The sequence below is a fragment of the Pygoscelis adeliae genome, unplaced genomic scaffold (assembly GCF_000699105.1).
Source record: "Pygoscelis adeliae isolate BGI_AS28 unplaced genomic scaffold, ASM69910v1 Scaffold77, whole genome shotgun sequence".
NCBI classification, from domain to species: Eukaryota; Metazoa; Chordata; class Aves; order Sphenisciformes; family Spheniscidae; genus Pygoscelis; species Pygoscelis adeliae.
This window is the reverse complement of record NW_008825216.1, coordinates 1,674,515-1,684,931: the sequence shown is the minus strand read 5'-3', so window position 1 is coordinate 1,684,931 and position 10,417 is coordinate 1,674,515.

The window sequence follows — 10,417 nt, the reverse complement described above, 5'->3', positions numbered from 1 at the left end:
CTGTTTATTCTCTCTCTCTCTCAAAAAAAAAAATTCCATGCAGCTTGCTGGCTGCTACATTTAGTTTTAACAGTCCTACAGACAAGGAATGAATAACGAGGGAGGGATGTAGATCTTTTCCAAAGACTTGCTCTCAAGTTTTGTCTTTAGGGGACTTCTGGACATTTCCTGAGAGATTGTTGGGAGTATAGTTAGTCATGATCCATGCTCTTGACATGGACTTGAGAGATTGCTTCACCAGAAGGGATTTTTCCTGAATGGAATTTCTGCAACCTCCAAAACCCACCAGTAATTTGTCTAGATGTTACACCGCCTATGGCTTTTATTTTCTGCATAATTTTCTTTGACATTTAAATGACCGAGAAATAAGATTTTGAAAGTTTATTTCTTTAAGCAGCAATTAGCAGGGAAAGGAAAATATAAGTCTCTGGTGACCATGTATTGCTTATTACGTATTTATCATAATTCATAAAAACAACATGTATCCCTTTGCCCTAGGTGCCCTTTACATTATTTTCAATACAGTCTTCAAAGCATCATTCAACAGTTCCATCTAATCCCCAGAAAAATGCAGGACAGTGAAAGAAAGGAACATTTGTCATCATGTCCATCACTCACTTCTTTCATAATTCTCCTGCCTCTTTAAAAATTTTGGGAAGGGAGAAAGAGGATTCTGCACTATGTCCTGGACTATTCTGCAGCTGACGGAAATAAACCCTTTCCAGAGGTGGACTCACAGTCACTGCATGTTGCACAGTCATTTGGACTGCATGGACAGGGGCAGGGTATGAGCAGGTGGGCAGTGGCTCCACAGTACTGCACTTCTGAGCAGTAGAGTGACCACCATTTTACCAGGCTGTCTCCCCGGACCAAGAGAGAAAGTTGGTAAAGATTTATGATAGCCCTCTGGGTGTTCAGGTTTGCCAGGTTTAATTTAGCCACTCCTAAACGTTTATCATATTGATATCGTATCATCTGGTAGTGTAACCCCAGGGGAACGTTACACTTTTTTTCTGTTTGATAAGGGTGCAACTGCTCTCTGGTACCAGTATTGTCTGTCATAGGCAGCCTGCACTGATCTGTAGGGCTGATGATATTCCACCTTCTAGAAAGGTTGTCGCCATGAAGGTGGATAGGAGAGTTGGAGGCTGTTTTGCATGTCACACTAATAGATGTGCACCGGAGGTTACTCTAAGCACTGAATACGCCTGAGATTTTTCCTCTGCAGATACTAGTCAGTCCTGAGAGCACATCAACAAGGAAGCAATTGACTCGGGTGCTCATTTTGGCCTGGGACTGGCTTTACACAATGGTGTGGATGAAGCCACAGAGATCCAACATTGTTCTTGTCCTTATACTATTGACATCCTGGTGGTCGTACATCAATCAACATTTTTACTTATGGACTATATTTTGTCTTTAATTGAGCCCATGGCAGTCTGAATTAATTGGTGCTATGTGAATAGATGCAGCCTAGATCCAAATTTATATTTCACATTCATAACTCTTATTAAACTCAATGGGAGAAAAATGTGTGTTCTTATTTCTGGTGTAATAAGATCCTTAGCCTGTTACTTGAAGAGTAGTCCTGAATCTAGCATTTAATTTCCTCACTAGCTAAACAGTATATAGCTTTAATGTGCAAAAAGACTTTCACATTAAGCGTCTCAGTGTTAGAATTCCATGTTATTTCTCCTTGGATGGTAGAGAGTTAAAGGCATGATTGGAGTTAATGACTGTAGTCTGGGACAAAAGCAATTCAGTCATTGAAGTCTTAAAGTGTCACCATGCAAGCATAGTAGTTATACAACTGACAAAACTGCATTGCAAGGGAAGCACCCTATAAAGCAATTTAGCTTGTATTTTTTTTGCATAAATAGTTGTATTGCACTAAGGGCTTTTGGGTAACACATTTTGTTTTCCAGATACTTTGCTGTAAGTTTTAGCTTACTGTGAAATTTTTGTTTAATCTTTCTTTAAATAACATTGGTGTAATAAATGGAGAACTCTGATCTGAAGTACTTAATGTGCCAACACAAGTGGCATGATCAAAACTTGTTAATGACCCTTAATGTTCTATTTTGTGAAAAGAGTCTACGTTTGCTAAAAGGTTCAACTTATTTTGGTTCATTTTTTTTACTATGCAAACTTCTTAGAATGACTCTTACAAGACGGGTCTGGTAAACAGGTAGCTGGGCTTCTGATTTCCCTTTTGTATCTCTTCTGTTTTGAGTCATTATAGGCCAAGCATCTTGGCCTGTATCAGAACTAGTGTGGCCAGCAGGAGCAGGGAAGTGATCGTGCCCCTGTACTCGGCACTGGTGAGGCCGCACCTCGAATACTGTGTTCAGTTTTGGGCCCCTCACTACAAGAAAGACATTGAGGTGCTGGAGCGTGTCCAGAGAAGGGCAACAAGGCTGGTGAGGGGTCTGGAGAACAAGCCTTATGAGGAGCGGCTGAGGGAGCTGGGGTTGTTTAGCCTGGAGAAAAGGAGGCTGAGGGGAGACCTCATTGCTCTCTACAACTACCTGAAAGGAGGTTGTAGCGAGGTGGGTGTCGGTCTCTTCTCCCAAGTAACTGGCGAAAGGACGAGAGGAAATGGCCTCAAGTTGCGCCAGGGGAGGTTTAGATTGGATGTAAGGAAAAATTTCTTTACTGAAAGAGTAGTTAAACATTCTATGATTCTATGATTTTAGTGGGCATGGTGGTGTTGGGTTGACGGTTGGACCTGATGATCTTGGAGGTCTTTTCCAACCTTAATGATTCTATGATTCTATGATTATGTTATATACATGTAGTACATTTGGTAACATAATGTAATGTAGTCATTACCTACTACATTTGGCAATAACACAGTTTCTGAATACCCAGATGAGTTTTCTTTGGTGAAACATCCTGCTCTCAATTACCATCTTTTCTGAGTGATGGAACTAATTATTCTTATTCCATTTTCATTAGTTCTAGTGTGGAAAAATCTCTCATTCCGGTTTTGACTTTCTGTCTTCAGCCTTATAATAATTATGGACCACTGCCTTGTTATGCTTTAGGTAGCTTTCATTTCTTCATTCTAGTTCTTTATAGGATGAAACATTTCTTTCATCTTCCATTTCCTCAGTGGGTGCATAGCATAGATGATGGTGCTCACACTTGCCATCTGCCTTTTCTCTTTTAATAGCAGATTAATTCGCTGTTAGTTTTAAAGCCCATAACTTGTGATAATGTAGTGCCATTTACTCTGAAACCTGTTCCAACTGCATGTTTTGTGCCCTTCAGAGACCCCTTTCTCAGGCATCTTATCACTTGTGAAAAGGCAATGAACGTGTTCTGCTAGCTTGTTGCAGAAAGCTCTTGGTCTGCACCAGCTCCAAATGTTCCCTTTCCTTAACGGAGATAATTTAGTAATATTGCACACATCCCATTGTGGTCATACAATCACTAGGAAGGGTAGAAATTCTTGCCTGTGGAACAATGTAATACCTTAACGGATTTGGTATATAAATATTTACATATATATATATCTCTCAAGATACTGCCTTTTGTAGCCACATCCAGTCTCATTAATTATATTTTCAGTCTGATATAAGGGAAAAAACAAACCAGTACATTATTTTCATTTTTCAGGATAGTTGTTTATTCTTCAGAATTAGAGCTACTGTAATTTGTAACTATCTGGTTGATTTTGGTAACAAGTTATGTTTACAGTACCCAAACTTGCATGTAGGAATCCCAGTGAGGATAAAGAAATCTAAAATGTGAATTTAAGATTTATATTTCAAACTTTAAAAAAAAAAATTCTGAAAGAAAAGCAGTATTCAGGTTGCAAGGGATTCCTTTCTACTCTTTGTTTTACTCTAAAGTTTCTGTGTACTCCATTTGATCTTACAGCGTATGACAACTGCTCTACTGCAATTATTGTATTTCTTTCACATAAGCAGGATACTTCACCCTGAATGTGGAAAATCAATATACTGTTACTGCAAGACTGTCTTCAAATTGTCATGAAACAGCTCATGCCTAAGCCTCAATACTAACTTCTCAGTTATGAGAAGTTCTCACTTCTATTCTTCCTGGTCCATTTATTGCAGACTTCACTTCTGTTAGCACTGAATCACCTTTTCCCTTCAAACTCACTCTATGTAAGCTTTCTTTCTGCTTAGCTCACTATCCTCTGTCTGTCTGTCTCTCTGCTTCTTCAAGGAATTAGTGGCTTTTTAAGGCATCAGGAGTTGACACAATCTATCAAAGCCCAGGTATCTGCAGGTCTCTAAACTTGTCCCTCACGCTGTGTGCTTCCCCTCCTGTCTCTCCAATTCTTATTTGAAACTGAGTTTCTATTACTTGCCTTAGAAAAATCTAGTTCATACTCTAATCACCCTTTTGGAAAATAAGTTTCTTGTCCATTTTCCTAGGAGCCCGATCTATCTTAATGTCAGTTCATGCTTTCTACTTTTTCTGAACCTCCCCAATTTTGTTATTTATTTTTCTGATAGCCTTTAGTCATGTCTCAAATTCCTCTTTACTAATGAAATTGGTTAGAAGCACAGCTCTGATTTAAAATTTCCTACTTTTTTTTCTGACAGAAGGATGTGAGGAGGCAGGTCTGAACTGGAGACAGTTTGGCCTAGCTCAACAGAACTGGCTTTTAAAAAATACCTCTTGCTCATCTCTTTGAAATGATGCTGACTGCAACCATCAATCCCTGATTTCTTGCCTGTCATAGAACATGGTGTAGGCATTTCTGTTCTCATATTTCCACTCTGATGTCTCATACTGAGGTGGGATTTACTCAGCACATATCTATGAGCTTACTTAAATGAGAACATCCAGGAAAATTAAGCCTAATTAGTTTTCTAAGTGGATTAGTTAAGCAATGTTGAATGCTTGTATAGATGCTCCAAGTCAGAATAGAAATGGTTGCAATGCTCATCACTTGAACTTACTTTGGAAATGATTAAGGTAAATTTAATTAAGGCCACTTCAATTCTGAATTAATCTTTAACATGGTATATATAAACCACTAAGAAAGAACACCTTTAGTTAATTTGTATTAATTTTCCTGGGTGACCCCATGTTGGCAAGTCCTTCTTTACAAGATTCCATCAAGAAAAAGGCTCTTGATGGTTAAGTTTGTTAAATCATTCTCAGGTTTTAGCAACCTTTTTTTTTTTTTTTAAACAGCTGTAAGTTCATGCTAAAATGTAACAAAAGCATGTTATAATTTATATGTGATGGTGTCTGAGGTTAGGGACTGATTATTTCTGTTGGGCTTTTGTTAATCAATATCCTGCTGTAGTCAATGATCAAAGGCAAAACATATGATTTTGTTTCAACCCTGTCTTTTGTTGTGTGTAAACTATTTTGGACCTGTATTTTTCCCAGGTTATTACAGTTCCATTAAATAAATCCTAGTTCAGAAGCTATACATATCTTTCATTAGATGCAATGGCCTTTTGCAGTGCTTCCTGTCATGAAAGAAGTCAGGCTCAATGTGACCTTTTATGATTTTAAGACTGGCAAAGAATCCATGGCAGGTCTATGATAATTGTACCTAGGTGGTAACAATCTGAAAGTTATTTTGTAGTGATTTATGAAATAAGCTCCCTTATTGTTCAGGGGTACAATAGTGAGCTGTCAAATAAGAATATGATAAAACAAAGTTGCTTGCAAAAGTTAACAGACGCTATCTGCCTTTGGCTGTTATTTTAGCATGGGTAGAAATTTTTTAGGTAGGTAGAATGGCAGAAAAAATAAATTCCATGTAGTTTTGGACTTATTTTGAACACATAAGCTCAGAGATTGAAGATGTAATTTGAAGGAAAACACCACTGAAAAAGAAAATGTAAACACTTAATCTGACTAATAAAAGTCAGAAAAAGAACTGGGAAGCTTGTGTGCCTCAGACTGATTTTATCAATAAGGTATAAGACCTGAAAGCAAGTTTTGAAATGACGTGAAGAAAAAATGGAAAAGTAATACTTGTAGAAATTCTGAAAATGTAAGAGTTCTAGATCTGACTTCTAGCCTCTCAAGCACAGTCCAGACTTACTGCAGTTTGTTTTAAGTTATTCTAGGAGACTGATCTTGTATATATAATGGGGGAAAACCCAGAAATGTTTGCATGTCTTGTCTTCCACCACCGTGTATGTGCTCCAGTCATGGCTGAATATCTACAACAGAAGACTCACCAAGAAAAATATCTCATAATGCTTACTTTGCTGAACTGCAGAAATTATTTGCAAAAAGAAGGGACTTCACAATTCAGTTACTGTATGTTAGAGCACAGGAGGGAGATAGATTTGTATCAAGGAGTTAACAAACTGGCTTTTACATCTGTTTCAGTTTTCTCTTGGCATAAAGAGAAATAATGGCCCTATTTCAAGGGCCGGCAGAAAAATTTCTATATGCAATGTGTAAGTAGTATGAAATATAAGTGGTTTGTGATTCACCTAGATGAAAGATGCTACAGAGATGTGAAATCATTGTCTTCACTATGAAAAAGAATCATTGCATTCAAACAGTATGAATCAAAAGAATGGCTCAAAAGACATGTTGGCATCTGATAGAAGTGCTTCGGATAGTCCCACAGTAAATATGACAAATAGACCCACTATATGTAGCAGAGGTTTGCTCTTCTGTGCTTAACATTTCCACTTGATTGTTACTTTCTTTCCATGATGAGACATCTGTCTATAAAGGTGCTACTCTTATTTTTTGTTAACTTCTGCAGGTTTGAACATTTCTTTATACATGTTGATCTAAAACAGCAGGGAAATATATGTGCCCATCCAGTCCATCCTCTACCCTGGGGCAGCTTTTCATTGTTTTTCAACAAATTTTCTCATCGTTTAATCCGATCTATATAATATAATCTTGGAGACCAGTGAAGGAAGCCCCTGATCTGTAAACCCTGAATATCTAGAGACTCCTCAGGAGTGCTGAGGACCACTAGGTGACTCCAGAATAATTTCACTTTACCGTAAAAATGGACACAATATCAGCTTAGAACCAGAAACATTGAGTGTCACATATAACTTTGTCCAAGTTACTGAGGGGAAGTCAAACTTTTTAAATCCATTTAATCCATTTTTTACCCCAAATTGGTCAATTGCCATTGTATCTAGTCTCAGTCAAAAGACAATCATCAACTATGAAAAATGTATCTCACTTAAAGGTTAGATATCAAGTGGATGTGCTAATGTGCAGACTACAAAGCTCAGTAAACTACCAAGTGCACTACAAAGTGCAAGAGAAATTTCACATTGAAACATGAGTTACCAAAGAAGGGAAGGGAATCTTGCCTTTAGTTAAGGAAAATACCTGTTTACTGTTAAACAGATGAGATGCTACCTAGTTTCAACGCAGAGACATTTCACATAGTCAAAGGAATGAGATGATGCTTCTGTTAATCAAAAGGGCTGGATGGATCATCTCCTGGACAAGGCTGGTCCAGTGTCAATTTCAGGGTGAAAGACTAATTCTTTCCGGTTCTCCTGGAAGACTGCAAAGGGGAAACTGCCTACAAAAGGTAACTTGTTCCACCAAAAACACAGTCTAATGAAAGGCAGGCATAGAAATGTCTCTTGTGTTCTCTCTGGTATTCAAAATATTAGAGGTTATTGCAATTCTTGAAAACAGTAATTCACGTGTTATCAAGGAAGCAAGCCAAGGAGGCTTGCTATTTCCTGAATCTTCTGCATGTCTCCAAGAGAACTGTCTTCCCCAGACTTGTCTTTTGTCTCACAACAGGACTTGAAGCCTTTAGGGAAGGAGTGGGCATGCTGAGCTCCAAATTCTGTGCATGTCTTTTGTAGTTCTGTGAGTATGTGTTTGCATTTGCCTCATGGAGAAAAGGTTGTATGAGTTCCCAAGTTCTCAAAGGATATATAAAAATATTTTTTCAGTAGTCATATTTTGCTGTTTTCATGCCTGAAAGTAACTGTTTTAGTTGTCATCAGAAAATTATATGCTTTATACGGAATAGATTATATAGCCCAAATTCAGTGTTTTCCTCGATCTTTATTTTACTTAAAGCAGCTTTGAAATATTGAATAGGTTAAAATATGTGAAACTAATATATTGCACATTCACCAAAGCAGTTAAGAATTTGCTTTAAATCTAGCTTTTATAAATAAGGTTTATTTGTGTTTAATACTAGACACAACCACAAACACAGCCCCTGTCATCTAAACATAACTGCCAAATATAAGTCCACTGATGTCACAATGCAATATACCACATGAAATAATCAAGACAGAAAAACTAATCTGTGTAGGTGACTTTTCTGAATGTTCCTGGCTTTCATGTACTCAGAAAAAACTTGATCATCTGTGTACAACAGAAACACCCATTGATCAGCTGTGACAAAAAACCCCAGTGGATTTATTCTTATTTTTACGATGTCCAAAAGCTTGCCAAAAACCAGTGCTTTATAGAACAGCAAGGCATACTCCATGTTTGGAACACTTATCTTCCTCTTTTGTTATTGACTGGAGGGCTAGTTAATTTGGCTTATTTGAACTGTCTGATTTTTTTTAATGGTGCTTGTCAGAGGTTGCTGTTAAAAGACTATCATCTTTAGCAATTGGATAAAACTGGGAAAAAAAAGGGATAAAGAAGGAATCAAAGTAGTAACAGATTTTTCAAGAAGGGGTTAACAGTAGTCACCTTTTCTAAAGGCTAAAATCAGAGGTTAGCCAAGGAAATGAAAAGGTAATGTTTTTCAAAATAACAAAAGAAATTCTTTTTTTTGCAATAGGAAAAGGAATCTGAGAAGCTCAGTTTAGAGATTAGGAGTTTAATGTTATTTCAGAGGGTGAGATATTGTAAATTTCTTAGATTGTAAAAGATGTATTGATCCGTGCTTATATTCACATGCAGATTACCAAAGAATTAGAATTAGGAAACACCTCTGCCCTGTGGATGTGACTTCATATCCTTTCCTCTGAAACATGTTGGTAAGTTTCCTACAAAGCAAATATTCTAATCAAGATCTAATTTAAGGCCAATTTTAGTAGGTGTTAACATACATATGTGAACAGGCGTCTGTCTTGGAAATCACTGTCAAAACAGAGCTATTAAACTAAATAAATCACTGTTTTGATCCAGCATAGCCTTATGCTCATAATCTTTTCACTGTTACTGATATGATGATCACATTCCCACAACATGAGACTGGATTTTACACTAGCTCACCTGCTGCACATCTAATGCTGAGAAGTGCAGTTTTACTGGAACTCTACACCACAACAGATTCATTTCTGTTTTAAGATACTGATATTAATTGTGCTGTTAATGGTACGTCAATGTAATTTCAAGGATCAGCTGTTATGTAAAGGGGAACGATTAGCTGAAGCAACAACAGTCCATAAATCTTTTAAAAAATGTTTTGTACTCAGAGAGCAGAAAAGCTTAAGTCCAAGTTATCCTGTTAAAAGAGAGGAAGATATTACAGTTAGCACCAAGAATTAAATCCAATCTCTGAATATGTACTGTAGCTATCCACTGTTACTTTTACAGCCTGGTCTTTACAAGTGAAACAGCTTTGCCTGTGTCTGCTATGAGGAGTTCTGAGGAAGGATGCAGGAAGCGCCTTTTCATATCTGTGCCGTGGGTGAGTATGGTGTTTCTGCATAGGGCCTCCTTACTCCACTGAGCTCCATGTCTATTTATATGTACTACATGTGTTAGTCATTTACTAGAATTCATGGATGTCTTCATTTTCCTCATCCCATCCAAATCTTTCCCCTTGCTGCCCCTTGTCTTCAAAACCACCATGGTAATACAGCTTTCCTCTTTTCACTTAAAGCTGTTTGAACCTCTGTCCCCAAAGGTAATGAAATGGTGATACTGTCATTGACTTTCAGGGGAACAGGGTTTCACCTGTGTGGTCTTATCAGAGAGATGCAAATACTGCTTCACAGCATCATTCTATCACGTATCTCCTGTGTTTGTTGTGGACTTTTAAAAATCCTCCTTGTTGACCCTTTAATTGAGGCTGTAGGGTTCAAAAGATAGGATAGAGAACAAAGTGCTCAGGCTATGCTCTGATTCTCAGGATTTGAACACTAGGGCTCAATTACAGAAGGTTTCTGTTACAGCACCTAATTTTTAGGCACCTTGGTATTTAACACCATGGGTCTTGACATAGACTGTCTATAAAACGTATGGAGAGAATGCTGTGAACTGAGAATACTGTAGAATATAAGAGAAGAATGGCACACCACTGGAAGTTGTCTGGAAGTTGTCTGGAAGACAACTTCCTGACACAGCTGGTAAGTGAGCCTACCAGGGGAGGTGCCTCGCTCGACCTGCTGTTCACAAACAGAGAAGGACTGGTGGGAGACGTAGTGGTCGGAGGCCGTCTTGGGCTTAGCGACCATGAAATGGTAGAATTCTCAATTCTCGGTGAAGTAAGGAG